At 45.3% G+C, this 20,249-nt stretch overlaps 1 protein-coding gene across 1 annotated transcript in view; it reads left to right on the top strand.

Moving 5' to 3' along the window:
• The window catches only part of ZFHX3 (zinc finger homeobox 3), a 241,395-nt gene that overhangs the window by 38,881 nt on the left and 182,265 nt on the right, over positions 1 to 20,249 (top strand). The window lies entirely within an intron of this gene.

Below are 20,249 nucleotides of genomic sequence, written 5' to 3'. Positions count from 1 at the left end.
CTGCCAGCTCAGTCCTTTTATGAGGTGTCTAGAGTCAGCTCCCCTGAGAGGAGGAGGCTGCGATGAGGTAACCTGGTTTTGCAGGTCAGCAGGGGAGGTTCTGCCTGAGGGCTATGTGCCCAGCGCTCTGATAATGCAGCATTTTCACTTTAATGCATCTTAAATGTGGATTATACTGTTAATTACTGCTGGACAAAAAGGGATTAGTGCAGCTGGCTTGCTTTCCCCTCTGCACTTTTACACTTCCCCTTTGCTAGGGAATGGCCAAAGGGCAGTAGGTTTTCCTGTCATCTGTCTTTTGTTTTAGCAGCAATGGCTGCTAAGCCTCCTGTGCTCATCAAGACAGAGGGGGAATGAATGGGGCCTGGTGCAGAGTCTTGAACTCTGTTTGGCACATGGGTGATTGATGGAGGTGGGGCTGTTTCCTTCCCCAGAGTTGGGATTCTTCACCAGGCTCTGAGGGTGTCTGTTTGGATGGCTCTCCCCCAGCAGGGAGATTCACCCTGTGACCCCTTAGTTATGGAACGGCCTTGCGAAGTGTTCCCTTCCCACGGGGCCACTCCTGCATGGGTGCTGTCATTGGAAGTCCCAAGGTGCTGTGTCCCTTTATGAGTTTCTTAAATGGATGACTCTGACTTCCGCCCCTGGCCTACTCTAGCCCCAGTGCCAGGGTGGAGATTTTAGTAGCCAGCAGTGAGCTAATACCTTTGTAATGTAACCCATTCTGAATTCTTAAGTTTTAGTGCTACCACCTTATCCTTGCATAAAATGGTGCAGATTTTCAGTGATATATGATTACATTTTATATTTTTTCCCATATTCAGGCTAGTATATTCATCTTTCATCCAAATGGAGTGAACTTTTTTTAAGCAGATGAGACACTAAATAACGACATCTCACTAATACTCCCAGGAGTATATAGCTTGGTAGTGTTTGCAGTTATGTACACTGTAATCTGTTGTGTGTGCAGCTTTCTGTTTACTGGCACCCTTTATTATATGGTAACCTAATATACAGAAGTTCCCAGTTGTAGGAATTAGAAAGTGGGAAACAGATTTCTTCCACATAAATTAGAAAACTGATTTTATAGAGTTGTTGTTGTTGTTTTCCTTTTAGTTGATATTGCAAAGTTTGTGGGAAAGATGGGAGCTGAGAGGGGCATAAGCTTTATAATCACAAATTAATGGAACTAATTTGGGATTGGAATTCATTTTAAGAATAACGGGGAAGTCTGCAAAACCAAGATGCGCAATATGCAACATTCCTAAAATGGGAACGGCTAAGTGAGGAGGTAGGAAGAAACTGGGACTTCTACCATCGTCTCAAGCATTTGTGCAATTGAGTTTTCAAAATGGTAGTCTAGTTGAAACCTGACTAAACAGTGTTTTTGTTTTCTTTTGGTTTTTTTTTTGGATACTTCCTTTTCCTTGAAGCTCTCAATTCTTCTTAACTTGGAGGTTACAGAATTAGAGTTTATTTTTTCTCCTCTCTTCTCTAGCCATAGATGTTTATCATCTTGGAGCCAAGTCTTGCTTAATGACACCAATCTCTAAATTTCATCAAAGAAAGTATGGAAATTTACTTGGTTATATACTTGGGCAGTATATCTGGGATGGTTTTATTCCATTTATTGAGAGATGGCTTTGCTTTTAAAATTAATTTTTAAAGAGGCAATACATGCCCATAATAAAATTTTCAGAAGGTACAGAAGAGACTTCCTTTTTCCTCTCTTCCTGTGCTGCGTGCCCGTCAATCACCCAGTTCCCCAGAATCACCTGCTGTTACATTGCTTCTGTAAGGCATATACTTGGCTACAACCATCACAGCATTATGTAAGTAGTTTTTTTCCTGCTACTTAAACATTAAGTAGTGTTTTATGCTTAAAAGATTTTTTCCCTTGCCAGAGTTTCTTTACCTCCCTTCTGAGATGTTTTTATCCTTTATAGAATACTTAATATTGAAAACATTAATGAAACCCAGTTACTTGGAAATTAAAAAATGTTCTCCTGAATTTCTTGGGTCAGAAAGGAAATGAAATTGCTGGTACAAAATCATTAGGAAATATTGAGAATTCTAAGTGTATACGTTATTGCCAAAGTTATATTCAGGGGCGCATTCATAGCTTTAAATCCTTTCATTATTAAATAAGAAAAAATGAAAATAAATGAATTAACTAATCAACCCAAAGTTGGAAGGAATGAAACAAGCTTAATAAAATACAAGTGACATTCATGAATTAGAAAACAGACAAAAACATTGAACTGATAAGTCTAAGAGCTAGTTATTTAGGAAAAAAAAAATCATGGAAATAGACCAGACCACAGTCATGGAAAAGAGAAAACCAGCATATACAAAACTAAAAATGAGTTGCTGTGTTAGGAACAAAAAAGAGTAACAAATTTTAAATTATATTTGAAAGAATTATTTTGTAGTATAAAAATAAAATATACTCATTTAAAATACCACAACTTTGAAAATCTCAGTGGGCATAGCTGTTCTAGGGAAATGAAACTTTATACCAGGAACTAGAGAAGAAACAGATCGTTTAAAAAAACCAAACTTCAAAAAAAGAACTCTGGATGCAAGCCGTTTAATGGATGTGTTCTTTTAAACTTTGAGGGATAAAATAATTGCCTGCTAAATAAACTGTTTCAGAGCATAGAAAAAAAACATAAAGCATCCCAGTTGGTTTTACAAAGCTAGCACAAAGATTACACAAAAAGAAGGCTGAAGATTGAGCTCAGGCATAAGTATAGATGCAAAAATGCCGAATAAAACAGTCAGAGATGGAATTCAGCGGTATTTTAAAAGACTTGTGACCACATAGAGTTTATCTCAGACATGTAAGAAGGGCTTAACATTAAAATGCCTATTCTTCAAATACTTCACATAAGTAGAACAAAAAAGAGAAACATAATATATATCAAAAAAGGGCATTTGGTAATTTTCTCCTCTTATTCTAGTGTGCTTAGAATTTTTAAAAACCAAGCTACAAAGAGAGTGCACTAATTTGATGAAGAAACCAGCAGCCCCAGCAGCTGGACACTTAATGGTAAACCATGAGAGGCAGTATAATGAAACTGGGAATAAAACAAATATTGCCCAGTGTACTTATTTCTTTTTTCCTGCCTTATTGAATTGTCTAGAATGTACAAACCAAAGTCAAATAATAGTTAAAAAAGAAACAATAATTGTTTGCAGATGTCTTCCTAGAATACCCAAGACGCATTTAAATTGAATTAATTACACAGTTCAGTTACAAAGTAAAATTTCTCATGCATCAGGAAAACTCGGTTAGAAAATATTATAGAGACCACTCAACGGAATGGAATCAAATAGAAATGTGTCTGGTAAAGGTACCATTTCAAATAAGTGAGAGGAATTAACATAATAACAACTCACATTTTTCATTACTTATAAGTGCCAGGTATTATGTGAAACACTTTTATATGAACTTAGCTCATTTAATCCACACAAGAACTGTATGAGGTGGACACTATGAATAGTTCCATTTGCTGATATTCAGAGACTTTAAGTAACTTGCCCAAAGTCACCCAGACTTGAACCGTGATCTGATTGACAGCAAAACCAATGGTCTCTGTTGTTGTACTTTCTGCCTGTAGTATTGTACAATATTGTATATCATGCAGTTATACAGTGAATGGTTGTAGGATAGTTAGATAAGCAAGTAAGGAAAAATTAAATTAGAGTTATTCCTCATAGCATATATTTCCATGCATTCCAGATGAACTAGAGAGGTGGTAAAAGTAACACTGAAATCAGAGAAGAGCTAGAAGAATGCATAGGTTACTATTAATGTGAATATGGGGCAGGGAGGGGAATGAGGCTTAAGTCTTCTAAGGAAGAAAGCATAATGGCAGAGACGGATTTACTACATTAAAAAGAATAATGTATGCTGGGCATTAAGAGCAAAATTTAAAAAACGTATGACAAAGTTTGAAAAGATGTTGACAATGCACGTAACTGACAGTTTGTCCTACATATCCTTAATATATATAAAGAGCTCTTAAAATCAATGATAGACAAGGAAAGTAGAAAGATGAGCAAAGAAGCCCAGTAGGCAACTCATGATCAGGTTTCTCATTTGAGGAGCCATGTGATAGCTCCATGTTTTAGCTTACTTGATTACTAGTGAAGTTGTGCTGCTTTGTGTTCTTCAACCACGATTGATCTGTTATCATTGTTATCTTTGGTGAGGATGGAGAAAAATGGGTGTACCCTCTCTGGAGTGTTGTTTGTCATTGTGTGTCAAGAAGCTTTAAGATAAGGTTTATTTAAATCTGTAGCTTTTCCCACCACAAATTTCTGATTGTCTGGACTCTGTTCTGCCTTTTCTTTTTTAACCATAGCCTACACCACCCAATAAAATACTGTGTAATTTTAAAATTTATTACCTTCAGTTGTCTCCCCTGCCAAAATGTAAGCTTCACAAGGGCAGGGATCTTGGTTTTTTCACTAATATATCCCTGTACCTACAACAGACTGGTGACACCTGACATCTTCATTTATAATAAAGAAATCATCAGTTATGCATAAGACATTTATAAATAGAGGTTTTTCATTGCAGACATTTATAATAGTGAAAAATAGCAACAATCTCAGTATCTCACTAGGGATTGATTTACACTGTGGTGCACCCATATGGCAGATTCTTCTGTGGCTATTTAAAACTCCCTTCTCATGGTTATGGATGTGGGAAAACAGAGATGTTAGATTAAATGAAAGGAGGCTGTGTGTACTGTAGGCCTTCAGTTTGTTTTTAAAAATATGCATAAAGGGAGAGGCTAAAGGATGCCTGTAACAGAATATTAACTGAGTCGTTATTTTCAGTGGTAGTGTGCAGACTACTACTTTTAACACTTTGTTTTCTGAACTCTGCATAGTGAATATTCATATAAAATACATATGCCTGACAGTGAGAATGCAGAGGCACTTGCAAAGTCCTAGTCTGTGGCTGTGTCTGGAAGACTTTTGGAGATTATTCAATCTTGCGAGCCAAGAAGAGCCTAATTTAAAACAAAAAATCAACAAGAATGCTTCACAAAATGTCCTTAGGCTACTTAGTCTTAATTATTCATGATCTTTACTGTAAGTGTGTAGAGCATGTGTTTGTAAAAGTAATGGCAGCCTCAGCCAGTGATGTGGAAGCTGTGGAATCCTTCAGGAGATGTGAGAACACCTCTGCTTTCTTGATGGAAACGTTACGTCGTCTTCCAGATGTGTCATAGAATTTCAGTCAACTTTGATTGCGCCTCAGCACAAGCTGAGAATGAGGATTTTCAACTCCTATTAGCCAAGGGGCAGACGATGTACCTGTGTTGACCCCCTGCTGTGCAGAAGGACTTTGGGGGACACATGTAGGAGAAGCTGTCAACTTAGGGGAAATGTCACCGTTTGGGGACTGGCCGCCACAGAACATGAATGCTGGTGTGCCGGAAGAGCAGATCAGAGACACTGATGGAATTTTCCCGGCCAGCAAATCAGAAGTGTGGTCAGCATGTTTGGGTTGAGATTTCCCGGATCCCTAAAGAGTCACATGTCATCTTGGTTAGCACTCGAGTTCCTTCTCTGTTCCTCTGTGACTGTGGGTTTCCGTGTCTTTCTCTGTAGAGGGAGAAGGTTAGACTAGACCACCTCTTCACTCTTCTTTTAGCTCTGACATTCTGAAGGAATCCGATGTCTTTTTGTTTGAAGGCATGTATATAGTTTAGGTGTCTATGTGCATCTGTGGCGATGGCGAGGCCCAGTGTGTATTGTCACTTCCTAGCTCCATGGATCAAAATGGAAGCTTGATAGCTAATGTCACAAGGTGAGGGAAAGCAGCTGTAAAGGATCAGCGTGACCTAAGTGAGAAGCCCAGCTCTGCCACTTGCCCAAACTGTCTCCTTTTCATTTGTAAAATGGAGGGATATATTAGTTACCTATTGCTGCATAACTAATTACCCCTGAACTTAGTGGCTTAAAACAACAAACCTTTATAATCTGAGTTTCTGTGGGTCAGGAATATGGGTGTTGTGGCTCAGCTGGGCCCTCTGCCTCTAGCTCTCTCCTGGCCGCACAGATGGGATTGGCCAGGGCTGTGGTCCCATCTGAAGGCTCACCTGGGTGAGGACCTGTGTCTGTGCTCATTCACATGGTTGCCGCTGGGATTCAGTTCCTCGAGGGCTGTTTGGATCGAGGGCCTCTGTTCCTGGTTGGCTGAGGCTGTCCTCAGTTCCTTGCCCCAGGGGCCTCTCCTTAGAGCCACGCACAACACGGCCCTTGGCTTCCACTGGGAAGAGTAAGGAGTGTGCCGGAGATGGAAACTGCAGTCTCTTTGTGACCAGTGACCTGTTCTATTTGTAGACTGCTGGCTAGGAGTGAGTCACTGTGCACAGCCCACACTGAAGGGAAGGGGATTGCACAAGGATGTCCCTGCCAGGAGGTGGCACGAGAGGGGGCTCCCCGCGGGGGGTTGTAAGGACTGAGAGAGGCGGTGGTTTGTTCAAGTGTTATGAACGCCTTAGAAGCTCATTGTTAGCTCCTACCCCCATCCCTACCCCTGGGTTAAAAACTGCTTTCCTTAAGGATAGTCTGTGGGTTTGAGCAGAGCCTCCAGGAGAGGGTTGGAATGTGTGTGTGGGGGTTCTGGTTGCACGATCTAATGTCCGTCCAATGTTGTCTTCTTACACCTAAGCCTTCCAGTGCCTGTTGGCCAGTCTGTTAGACCCACGACTCCTGGCCCTGTATCTTGCTGGGTGTGGCACGTCTGGCATAATTTGAGAGGGAAATGGGTTCTTGGCTGAAGAAAACGTCCAGTGAATGTTTCCATGGGTTCGGCAGCTATTCAGGGAAACGCCTGGGAGCTCTCTGGGAGCCTGCGGGTTGAAACAGAACGGCCTCCTGAAGTTGCCCCTCTTTGTATCTGAGTGCCACCACCTATGAAGTTGAAGAGGCCTGCCTGGCACAGCCTCCGGTTGGGGACACTCCAGTGGGTTGAGCTGGGTGCCAGACATTGCCACAGCCCTCGGAAATGAGTAAGAAAAAAATTTAAAGCGGAGACCTCCCCCTAGAACAAGCCGCGCTTTGTGCAGAATGGACTCCAAATATGAAAAGACCATTGTTCCCGGATGGCTTTTTAATTAGTGCTCACCACTCACACCCATCAGCTCGCCAAGACGAGCCGCCTCCTTCCTTCCTCTCCCTGCGTGCTCTTCAGCCCTGCTCCTCCCCGGGCTGCCTTCGGGACAGGCCGAGGGACCCTCGGGGATGGGAGGATGCTAAGAGCGGTGTTGACAGAGAGTGCACCCTGCCTTTTCCCGGGCCTGGCAGACTTGGTGGGGGAGCCCTCCACCTGTTGAAGAGCAGCCCTCTGCGTTTCCAGTTTTAGGAGCCAGGCCTGTCCCCTGGAGGCTCCTGGAAGAAACCCCGGCCTCAGCCCGCTCCAGTCCTTGCTCCCAAGCTCTGCGCGCACCTTGTCTTGCCTGAAGCCAGAACCATGAGCCAGAAATGCATGTTTTCTCTGTGTTTCAGTTTCCCCCAGGTTGTACTGCTCTTGATGAGCTGCAGAATTTTTTAACTTTCCGGTGTCCCTTTCCAGATCAAACCCTATATGCTTTTGGATAAGGCCCACATAAATGCAGGGAAAGGGGCTGATTGGGGAGTTGCTACTGAGATGATGATGATGTGTCTGGGGGCTCAGCGGGACCCCACCCCGGCATTGGGAAGCACGCTGTTCCAGACCTGGCTTGCACTGTGCTCGCTGCCCTTGCAGAATGGGGGTCCTTTCGGGGCTCAGTTCTCAGGACAGATGCATCACCCCTGAGCTACCCTACTTAGAGTAATTTCGTGCCACTCTTGCACAGAGCTAGATTGAGCCTACAGAGCTTTCTGTTAAACGGTTGCTGAGAGTCCTGTCTCAACATTTTATCTTTCATGGGAAAAATTTTCTTCTGTTTATAGCAACTCCCAAACCTGTGGCTTTCTTTTGTGTCTCTTTGGGCCTTAGGATTCCTCAGGCACGACCTCAGTTAATGACTCTGTGTAATTTTGTGTACGTAGTGTGTATGGACATCTCATGAGACCCAGGCAGAAATAATTCAGTGTGATCTTGAGTTTGAAGTGGAGTATGTCGTAGAACACACCAACCCAGACACATTTATGCAGCCACCACACAGTTAACTACATGTTCCCGTGAAGATGGTGAATTTTAAGTTACAGGGTTGCAAGGGTTTTAAATTAAGAAACATTGTGGGTCTAGTTGAATGGTGGAAGAGCCCTGGAGAGAATATCTGATTGACCAGATAAGTTGTCCACAATTCCTTGAAAAATCTGCCTACCCCAGGCCCAGTCAGCTTAACTTCTTGACATGTCACCCAAATATAATCGCAAGTGCCGTGGGAAAGAATCTTGAGTAGAGGCGAGTTCTGTGAAGTCTGTAAGGGGGAAAAACAAGCATGAATTATTACCGTGAGGTTGGATTAGAGCTGTGTTTTAGGTTCTCATCAGCAGCGGAAGCCAGCACGTTAGATTGCTGGAATTTGGTAGCCATCAGCCAGCCACACGTGGCTTCCGAGCCCTTGAAAGGTGGCTGGTCTGCATTGAGCTGTGCTGTAAGTGGAACACACACACACCAGTAGTTCAAGGCTTAGTATGAAAACAAGAGGGAGATGCCTTAATAACATTTAGATGGATTACATTTGAAATAATATTTTAGACAGATTGAGTTCAAAGATATTACAAATTAATTTTGCTTGTTCTCCCCCCTCCCACCCCCTTTTTTACTGTGGCTACTAGGAAATGTAAAATGACGGAGGTAGGGCCGGCCGAGTGGCGCGTTGGTTAAGAGCTGGCTTGGGATGCCAGAGGGCCCTGGTTCGGATCCCACATATGAGGGCCAGTGACACTGCCCTCTACAGCTAAGATACTGAACAACAGCTCGACCTGGAGCTGGGCTGCTGTGAGTCACCGGCGACGGCATAGGCTGCAGCTACTGCTGCAGTGGGTTGCCATGGGCTACCGTGTGTAGCCAGCAGCCAGTGAGAGCGGCCAGCAGCCGCCGTAAGTGGCTGTCCAGAAGCAGACGACTGATCTACCTCACCCAGGGAAAAGCGCAGTGTTGCTGCCAACTTGGGCCAGTGAAGCAATGTCCTCCACAACTAGACTGAAGAACAAAAGGACAGCAACTTGTCTGTTCCCCTTCCCCCAATTCCCCAGCACTGTTTCCCTCCCCCAATTCCCCAAGAAAATCTTTAAAAAAAAATGACGGAGGTAGGGCCCATTTTAGAGGAAGGCTTTAGATCAAGGATGGCGAAACAAGGAAGACCCAGAGATATGCTGGTTATGGTTCTTGGTCAGTGATTTTGTGGCAGGTCACACTTGGCTCCCGTTGTGAGTACAGTACGTTGAGTTGTGCCGTGGGAGACCATCTGTGTTTGCTTTTTGGATTAACCCACTTTAGACAAATTCGTCACATGGTATCCCTCTGGCGGTGGTTGGAGTGTAGAGTAGATGCTGTGGCCAGGAGAATGAGTTGCCCCACATACCTGGGGAGGCCTGAGTGCCATGAAATGATGCCCAGAGGCTGTGGGCCTTACCTTGGTAAGCCCTCGGGGATGGGGGCAGGATGATTGATTACTCAAGAGCTGCAGCAGCTCCCCAGGGTAAAGGCCTCTTGCTCAATGGTGAGACCTTTAAGGGAAGACAGCTATTGCTCAAATGGACCTCTGGACCCTCTGAATCCAATCATTCCAGTTACACAGGCCTACGGGCAAGGCAGCACCATTTAATTCTTCATTGGTATTAAGATCTTACCCCACAGCCATCGACGGGAATGACGGGGCAGTTTCACATAGAACCCGCTGGTGAAGTCGTGCCTCTATATAAAGCAAAGTTAGATTTCTGTTTGTGATGTCCTTTTTCAGGATGGTTCGGGGGGGCCCCTTTTTGAGCAGGGCCCTACGATTCTCTTTCAAGGTCTTGCCCTCCTGCCCAGAGAAAGGCAGGAAGGCTTTCTTGGCAACTGGGCATGTCCAGCCTCACTATTGGTTTTTACCAGCCAACGGGTCAAGGGTTCCCCATACCAGTTGTCGGTAGTAATATCGCGAGGGCTCGCAAGACAAGGTGGACCATAGCTTTTCAGTTTCTCTTTCTTGTGATCCTGCCTTCAGAGTACTGGTCAAACCAGTCCATACCTGTCTGATTATTATCAATAAGGTAAACTTAAAACTCTGTGACCAAACAGGCTCTTGCATCTGGCAGCTTCGGTTTACCAGCTGAAACTACCATAGTGGCTGGGGTTTGTGTTTCACAGAGGGCAGTGCCTCTACATGTGAGAAATGGGGGCCCTTTCTGTGCAGAGAGGTGACCCAAACCCCCACCCCTCTTGTACAGTCACAGTTGGTGATGAATCTTGTCACGACGTTGGTCTCTTTTTATAGAGGCTTGGTGGATAGTTATTAGCATATTGATACTTGAGAATGAATAGTTAACTGTGTGGGTTATCAGTTCCAACCCTTTATCAAGAACCTACTTGGTGCTGGTTGGTGGGCTGCACACACTGGTTTACAGATCAAAAGCCACGGTCCTTGCCCATAAGGAAACCATGTCTAGTTGGACTAATAATTATCCACACAAATAATTGCCTACATTTAGGGGCTTAGGAGAAGAAGAAGAACCTATGAATAAGTATTCATAGTTAAGAGGAAGGCAAAGAGATAGCACAGTGCCTGCCTCTTGTGCAGAAAATTGAGAAATTTCAGAGCCTCAGGGCTTTGGCGGCTGGAATAACCCCAACGTTTATTTGCGTTTTCAGTTTGCATTATTCTCACACATGCTTATTGGCCCCTCTTAACAATTTCAGAGGTTCTTTGGCCAGACCAAGACTTTCCCTGGGTTGATGGTGACTTGCCAAGGCCCCAGGAAGTTATGTGATCCACCCAAGGGCATGCAGCTGGGGAGTGGCAGGGCTCAGTGTGGGGCTTGGAGCTGCTGGGTGTCCTCTTGCTGCACACCACGCTGCCGTCCTCGTGGTGTTTCTACAGAGATTGGAGAGCTCTGAAGACTGACTGATAGATACCCTTTGTGTGTTTTCGTATTAGAAAAATTTGGGCGCTGGCCTTGGGGAAAAAGACGACGGCAGCTGTAGTTGTGGATGTGATTGGAGGGACAAAGAAAGGTGTCCATCAGAGAGGGTTTGTGCCAGCGGTTTAATTTCCTTTATTTCAGGACTGGAAGTTATTTAAATTACTTTATAGACTTCCTGTTTCCTTGCAAGAGCTCATTAAGTCCAGGCTGAGCTAGCTGCAGCATTACCGTAATGGAGCGACTGAACCTGCAGTTCCCATTCCAACCTGTAGGGCACCCAGATTGAAATGTTACGTGTTGAGAATGGGGAGAGTTTGGGCATCTGTTTTAACGTGGCCCTTTTCATAGACATCCAGTTATGACTTGACACTGAGGGTCTTCCTCAAGGATAAAGAATTCCCAGTACTCTGTAGACTCTGGGCTTTTCCGGACTTACTAATTTCACCATGATGTCCTGGGGAAGAGGCAGGCACATCTCACCCAGCCATAGGACCGGGAATCCTGCCTACAGTTTTGGTGATGGGAGCGCAGCCTTGGACTAGATGTAGCATTAGAAGCTGGTGCATGTGCAACAAAGGCTGAGGATTTCCTGAGTGATCAGGACACGTGCCGGTGTAAGTGTGGATTACCTTAACCCTCTTGTTTACTTGATGGGAAGGTGTTCAGACGGGGATTCCAGGATCACACTCCAACGTTTGAACCCTGCCCAAAGGCAGCTCTCGAAGAGATGTGTGTTTGACTAGATGGTTTATCTTTAGACTTGCCAAGAAAATAATTTTAGGCGATCAGGAAACACCCCGCCCCTCGCTCATCTATAATTGTTCCATCGGGGGAACCCTGCCCCTGCACGCAGGACTGAGTTTGTTGCAGAGTGCTAATCAGAAATAATAGCAACAACAAACAGGTGTTAGGAAGGAACATAAACAACGTCAACATCAAGGAGCTGTTGTTGGCTTCCTGTGGCTGTGCGGGCCAGCTGGGATGCAGGGAAGCCCCGCCACGTAACCTGCTATCCACCTGGGGACAGGCAGAGAAGGTAGAAATCGGACAGGCTGCCACATCCAAGCCTCCTTTGACTTGGTGACTTCCATTCCTTGGCTTTAAGTTACGGTATGCACTATATCTCCCTGTGGTGCTCAGTACATACTCAGTGTCAGCTGGTTTGGAAAGTCTTGGAGGGGCAGGGGTCCCCCACACCTGGGAGTTGGGGAAAGGCAGTCGTTCCTTACTAAGAGGCAGAGAAGAATCTTTCTCTAAAGATGGAGGTAATACAGCGATTTAAATGTAACATGGGTCAGAGTTGCATGTCTAAGTGAATGCCGAGTCTTAAATATTCATTTACACGGTTAAAGTCTGTAATTTCTTCATAAAGAATTCTAAAATAATAAAGATGACCTGGTAGGCAAAATTCACTTGTATTTTCTAAAAGCTTTTGATAAGGTCCCTCATAAAAGATTGAGAGAACAAAAACCACAGTGTGGTGTAAAGTCTTTGTTGTGGATTAAAAAATGATTAAGTGATAGGGAACACAAGAATTCCAGTGGAGACCTACTGCTTGTAGCGGGGAGAGGGTAATAGAAAGGGGTGTCTGAGGAATCTATCCTGGGGCTGGGGTTATTAAGAGTATTAATTGTTTGGAGAAGGAAATGGAGGGTGAATTAGTGCAGTCGGCGGCTGCTACCCTGGTTTTTGTCACTGGCTTCAACCCAGGGACAGTTCTTTTGTCTTTCTGACCAGGTTCTCTTTTGTGGAGTTGTATTTCTTTTTAGAGCCATGATGAGGGCAGCCTACTGTACATGGAAACGCTCACCTCTTTACTTCCCTCTGGGGACTTGGCAGGTTACTCTGAGGCACGTTACATACATGTGTAGGCAGCTCATACAGGTGGCCTGTTGGACGGGTCTGGTGAAATTACCGTCATAGCAGATGAAACACATCCTTAGGGTAGACCACACAGCTGGCATCTTGAATTTTCAAAGTCTAAGCTGTTTGGGAGGGGCATGATTTTGAGTTGAAAAGGCGATGGTGGCACTTTTATGGGGGGGGGCGGGGGGAGTGTGGGCAAGCCAGCGGTGGAGCTGTCATTGTTCATCCTGCCTTTTCGCTGCCTCTTGAAGGCTACTTGCCTTGCTCCTCCTGTAGCTGAAATGAAAGTTTCTCGCACATGGCCGTCTGCCTGGAGAGCTGGTGCTTTCCTGAAGGAGCGCGTCCACGCTAGCCATGCATTTCTTTCTTAGCCACTCTCTTTTATTCACTAATTTCTTTTTGTAGCTGTCTGTCTCCTTACCCGGGTCCCCCTTTAATTAAAACCTGGAAAAGTGCTGGCCTCCCTCAGAAATCTTGCTGAGTCCCTCCTTTTGGCTGTGAGCAGATGCCTCCATGTGGGTTGGGGGTCCCCAGCAGGGCCCCCCCCCCCGGGAATTTTTTGCAATCTTGGTCCAGCATAGTTAGAAGCTGCAATTACTGACTCGGTTGCTAATTACCCAGCCTAACATTAGATCAGTTTACAGAGGGAGCTTGGAGCCTGTCAGCAAAGGTCAGCCTGAGGTCCTCTCACGAAACAGCCCTCTTGTGATAGCTGTACAAGGAAGAAGGCATTAATGGGGGAAGGCTAGGGAGCCAGCTCCAGGCTGCAGGGTCCTTAGTGGGGGGGATGGGAGAGGAAGAAGTGCTATTGATGAGTAAAGGGGTCACGGAAGCTGATAACCCTTCCCACAGCCTTTCTCAGAAAGCCTGGAGGAAGTCGAAGCCCTTTCATTGAGAGGCTTTGCTTTAGAGAGGGTGAGATGGATACAAAGAGGAAACCAGGACGTGCTGGCCGGTGACTTTTAATGGTTGACTGTTAGAAAGATCAGTTCAGCCAGGGTCCTTGAGTGGGCAGCAGGGCCTAAGAGAGTGCTCTCCACACTTGGGGTGTCCTTTTTGTTGTACTTTTTTCCCACCTGTCCTGTGTTATGTGCTTACATTTTTTTCTTTTCATGGGCTTCCTTGTTAAAACTATCAATACCTGCTGTAGCATTGTCCCAAGCAGTGATATCTGAGGGATCTCAGGTTTGGGCTGGTTGTATTGGCTCAAATAAACATTAAATAGATAACGATTTGAATGTAAGATGTTCACCATATCTCCTAACATCACCTAGCCTGTGGCCAGTGGTGCTTACAGGACATACTGGACAATAATAGTGGGAAAGACACTTAGACTGGAAGTCTGGGTGCTTGTCACCAAGCCCAGCATGGCTTTCTCATGAGATGTGTGACTGTGGGTGAGTGTCTCTGAGCCTTAACAATGAGGATATGGTCTTTGTTAAATTTTTGTACATGAAATTGAAATGGTCTCGTTCTCTCTCTCTCTCACGCTCTCTCTCTCTCTCTCTCTCTCTCTCTCTCTCTCTCTCTTTCTCTTAACAACTAATACTTATTAAACATCTCTTGTGCTAAATACTTCTCTGTCTTATTAATCCTTACAACCATATGGGGCAAATGTAATCTCTACCCCCATTGTACGTACAGGGAACCCAAAGTAGGTTAACAGCCTGCAGGTTTTAAATGGCCTCCATGCTGGGATGCTAGCCCAGGGCATGTGCTTGTAGTCTTTTGTTATTGACCCACTTCAAGATGTTAGTTTTCTGGACCTCTCCGATGCCTGCCTGTTGGGTGCAGTGTTAGAGAAACAAAAAATGGTTTGAAGTGAGGAGGACTGGGAAGAAAGGTGTTTAGCTCCTCACGGGTGGATCTCTACATTCCCTCAGCGGCTGCCGAACGGTCGGTCCTAAGTGCTCGATTGCAGTCGTCCATTTGGCCCTTCACTGGTTGGGACAGGCCTGGACTTCGCCACAGCTCTCCCCGTTCCAATCAGGGCAAGATCAGTATGCAGTTGATAGGAGCCTGGGAGGCAGGGGTACGATGTGTTACATTGATAAAGTGCTTGCAGCCTGAGCTTTGGAGTAGCTTCAGAACTCCATGTTCGATCTCCTAGCAGATACAGTGCGTCTCCCTAGCATCAGAGGCTCTGGCGCTACAGAACCCCGGAGGATACTGTGTTATCCTGACCCCCCCCCCCGAAATGGCCCAGGGACTGTGTTAGAGTTAGCGCTTGCCCCTCCGTCCCAGCAAGTGGGACTGCGGTCCCCCACACTATCGTCGTTAGGGGTGTGTGCCCCTCTTGGGACTAGCTGAGTTTGATTTGTACAACACACGTACAGAAAGGAAAAGAACTCTGTATCATTCCATAAGTTAGGAAAGTTCGGCAGTGCCATCAGTATTAAAAAATGCAGTAAGTAATTAGGGAAGAATAAAAATGAAAGAATCGGGGCGATTTTGCAACTGAAATCCATTTAGAGTGTATGCTGATGGTTATACGTTTTGTTGGAGATATTATGTGTAGTGCTGACACACGTTATTAATGTTGGGGGATCATGCAGTAGATCTTATCGTATATGATACCTGCCAGTTTTTAAAGAGAGGTCCTGTGAATGGAAGGGAAAGGTCTGGAGAGAGCTCCTGGTTCCTCCTCTTTTCCCCTGAGCTGGAGGAGCCTGTGCACGCAACATGCTTTACAAAGCTATTTTACTGAATTTCCACCCCCTGGGTGCTGACTGACACCACTTCCCCTCATATAACTTCACATTCATGTAATTAACATATAATTTGATACCTGGAAAATCATGCTGGGTGGAGCTGGAAAGAATTACTCAGCTCTTAGCAATTCCGACTCTTGGGTTATTAGAACTCTATGTACCGCGTCCTGGTTCTCCTGTTACTGCTAACTTGTTTTGCCAATATCCTCACTACTTATTTCTTCCTTGTGTCCTGTGAGGATGAGTGAAATGATGATACAGTATGTTTTTATCATTGAAGCAGCGGAAGGGTTGTTGACTTTTACACGTGGACTGCCTGCGTCTCTTGTGTGCATGTTCTTAGCTGTCTTCTCCCCTCGGCTGGTGGAATTTGATGGTGTCATAGTTTGTTTCACTTCCGGCTTCTTCATCAAGGCAGTGCCATCAGCATTAAAAAATGCAGTAAGTAATTATCAGGGAAGAATAAAGATGAAAAGAATCAGGACCATTTTGCAGTTGAAATTTATTTAGAGTGTATGCTGATGGTTATACGTTTTGTGAGAGAAATTGTGTGTTGTGTTGACACATGTATTAATGTGGGGGGGATCATAGATCATATCGTATATGATACCTGCCCATTTAAAGATATAAAGGCTGGGTGAACTCTGACCCAGAGCTGAGAATCAGCCGAGTTGAAAGCCAGTCAGGATATCTTGAAAATAAATCGGAATGTCCACATGTTTTGAAAGAGGACATTAAAAGCAGTTCGGATGGAAAATTGTGTGATGTGAACTCAGAGGAAGGAAAAGAGTGAATCCCTTAAACAGCGATAGTGAATGAGTTCTGACTTGCATGCTGACTCTCGATGGTCACAGCTTCCCGATCAGTGGGCTGAGAAGGACCCATAGCGCCTGCCCCGGCAGAGCATGCTGTTGTCAGTCGGCTGCAGGAAAGGTAGGAGTGGGAAAGAGTAGCTCAGAGGCCGGCCGTGTATCCCCTGCCGTGGATGTGCCTGAGCCTTTCAGGGTTGGAGAACTTGACTTTGGAAAGCTTCTAAATTTGTTCCTAGTGGGTTGATTTATTTTGTTGAGGTCAAATTAGAGCTAATGGCCCTAATGGTTTACAGTGCTCCTAAATGGTTCTTAGCACTTAGGCAGGCTTGGCTGGCCATTGTGGGCGGGTTTCCAAGTGTGGACCGTATCGTTTTGAGGGTATGTCTTTTGTTGAGTTTATTGTTGAGAGCACAACTTAGATGTGTAAGGTAGGTTACAAGGTACCAGCAGAATGAGTCAGATGTAATATTCGACTTTCTCCTGATATCAAATCCAGGGACATGTTTGTTAACATGGGCCCCATGGGCATACGGTGAGTGGGCAAGGCGTCCAGCTGGGAGTTCCGTAGGTGGTGATGGCTTGTCCTCTGCCACTTTGCCTAGGAGTGTGTTGTTCGTGAAATGCAGTCATGGGGATCCTCATATTTCCTCCGGCTGTTCCTGGTTGCCAAGTAGTTCCTGTAAGAGCAGGTAACCAGGTTAAATTAATCTCAGTGCATCCCTTCCAGCCATGCTGTGGTATCTGTGAGTTCATGGCAAGGTCTCTGGCAAGGGGATTATACTCCATAAAAAACTGGCTCCAGTCTCCTGATTTGTGTGTGATTGGGAGTAGGCAGAGTAGACAGGTGTCTACAGAGGAGCTGCATGTCTCTACTGGTCCACAGAATTCAATCGTGCATGTGTACGCATGGGGCAGTTACTTCCTAGGGCTGCAGGGTGCAGCTGAGAGGGGAGAGCATTGATTGGGAGGGTAGGAACTTTTCTCCCTAAACTAAGGTGGAGGTGCAAGGCAAAGACAGGAACATTGGTTAGAGATTTCTCCAAGCTTTGATAGAAAAAAGAAGCTGCCTCCCGACCATCTTTCTTTGGCCCAGTTCTCAGAATAGCGCCCCAAAGTTGCAAATGGGGTTTTGAAGGCCACGTCCAGTCAAATGCTATTACAGGTAGAATCCTGTTGGTCGGCCGTGGGTTGAGTCAGAGCTTTTGAAGGTTGAGTGAGGGATGGAGGCTTTGCCTTCTAACTGCTAATGGAATGGTGACTCAATTCTTGTTAAAGCTTGGGTTCCTTTTTTCCCTCTTGTACGCTCTGAAAAAACACTTTCAGTATATTTGCGAGCTTTGTAGTCCCGAAGCTACCATACTGATTCTTAAGACCCAATGGATTTTCCCTTGAGCAGTTCAGAGAACATAATGCTACCTATGAGATGCCTACTTCTGTTGAGAAAAATCTCCACATTCATCCAGTTCATCTTGAACATAGTATCACAGTCATCATTAGCGGTGCTGCTAATCTAAAAACTTGGGTCTCAAGGCAGATAGATGGCTGTGTTCATGACCAAGAAGGAGTTAATTTCCAATCTTAATAAAATCTAAGCTGGTGCATTGGGCATGATAGAACTTGGGACAGGAGCCCAGTGTAGCAGCTCATGTCACCCTTGAGTCGTGTCTGCGGAAGTGCATTCTAGAATCTGTGCTTGACCATGTCCAGTTAGTTTCACGGCCACCAAGTTCTCCAGAGAAGTTTTAATTACAAACCAAGGTGATGTGGTTTCGTAAATGTGTTATAACAAATGGATGTTAGCCCAGGTCGCCCTGAGCAGCCCCCTCCATCAATAAAACCCCATAATTATCACATGGTGGGCTCTGAGGAGGAAATCTCAGCGCCCTGAGTGTCTTGTCTCCTGTGCTTCCGGCCTCCCTTTCCTGACGTTGGGGGATGGTGAGGGTGTTGAAGGAGAGCCCTTTCTTTAGAGGCCCTGAGAGTGATGACACACCCAGGACAGGCTCAGATGCTGTCCCAGGGAAGGAACCTGTTAGTAGCCTCCGGGTGAGCTCTGCTTTTTGGTGGGCTAGGGGTGGGAGTTTGTGGGGGAGGGAGGGTGGTTAAAATGGAAGACCTTGAGATGGCAAATCTTTATTAGTTTTGTAAACAGCTTTAGGAAGCGCTGGAAGCATCTTACAGGGACCCTGCAATTATCATAATAAACAGTTTTATCATCTGCTTGGCAATCAATATTGTGGCTTATGCTGCTTTAGTATCTCAGTGGTATTGATTACCTTAACAACTGTGCTGCGGTCAGATTCCATTAACCCCTGCTCTGCCGGCAGGGCTTGTGCCTCCCAGGGTTGGATGGAAGACTGCCAGGGTCCCAGCCCAGGCAAGTGCTGGCATTTGACAGCTGGCCAGAGAGTCAAACACAGCTTTTATCTCAAGATGCCCAGCAGAAGGAAGGGTTTTAAATAGAGAATCTGGAAGCTAATGTAACATTTTAAAGGCTGTGTGTGTGTGTGTGTGTGTGTGTGTAGACAGTGTATAAAACAATTATAGCAGTGGGGTTTCAACTGTGACTCAGGAATTTGAATGTGAAGAGTGGAAATTCCGATTCTTCCCTGCCTTGGCTCCCGCCAGCGTTCCTCTCAACTCCACCTCCGCCCTCCCTGGGGAAACGGACACGTGTGGAACTGAGCTGTGGACTGCTGCGTTTGCGCCCTTATGCAACAGGCATTCCTGGGACTCATCAGACATTTGTTCTGCGACCCACTTTTTACTTTTAGAGCGAAACCTCTTATTCAGGGACATGTAGTGCTAGGATTCAGGTCCCTCTGGCCCAGTGAGTATCCGGAGTGAACTGGTCGATCCTAAAATGACAGTAGTGCTGGAGGTAGAATTTGGTGCCGCTTTAGATTCTATCACTCTCACTGACTGTCCCGTCTCTGGTCTGGTTAATGTTTACATTCCCCTTTTCTTCTGATGAAACAAAAGCAATAAAGATACTTTGCTCTAGGGAGCAATTGGGATGGAGTCCCCAGACCAACTAGTAGTTAGGGATTAGATAGTAGTAAGTGATAGTTATCCAGAAACTTTCAGGACAATCTTGCCAGCAGCAGGGTGTGTGTGTGTGTGTGTGTGTGTGTGTGTGTGTGTGTGTGTGTGTGTATACTGTCCATGTTGTGTTTCTCTTCTAACTGCTCCATTTTGTTTTGTTTTAAATGAGAAATATATGTTTGTATGCATATGAATATATATGAAGTGGGGGTGGGATGAGGTCGCATACATATTTAGTCGCTCAACCCCTTTGGCCAATTTTAGTGAAGATTGTCACAGGGGTCTTCAACATTGCAGACCCAACAACACAGATGCTGTTCAACCTGAGTGGCGTTGACCTCAAGTGAGAAGCCAGCTACCATATCTGGGGTCAGTTTTTAAAGTTGGTAAGTTTCATGGAGTCACGGAGGAGTGGAGAAGGGGAGGAGGCGACAGTAATGGGACTAGGAGGACAGTGAATTGTGCTGGCAGCTGCCACTTTCCTGCGCTTCCTGCCAGGCTGCAGCCTGTGGCTTTCTTATCCCTCGTGTCTATCCAGGAGGAGCTAGGAGTGGACATTTATCAGATGGGGAGGAGGCCAGTAGGTATGTGATGAAGGCGAGTGCCACAGACTGAGCTGGAAGTGCAGGTAGGTACAGGTGGATGGGATTCCTGGCCATGAGATACAAGCCCCAACAGGATAAGGGTCCCTATAAGAAAGAGTCAGGAAGCCAGGCCATAGAGTCTGGGC

The sequence above is a fragment of the Hipposideros armiger genome, unplaced genomic scaffold (assembly GCF_001890085.2).
Source record: "Hipposideros armiger isolate ML-2016 unplaced genomic scaffold, ASM189008v1 scaffold_9, whole genome shotgun sequence".
In the NCBI taxonomy this organism is placed as follows: domain Eukaryota; kingdom Metazoa; phylum Chordata; class Mammalia; order Chiroptera; family Hipposideridae; genus Hipposideros; species Hipposideros armiger.
The sequence above is the reverse complement of the archived record's forward strand: the minus strand, read 5'-3'. Positions and strand labels throughout refer to the sequence as shown.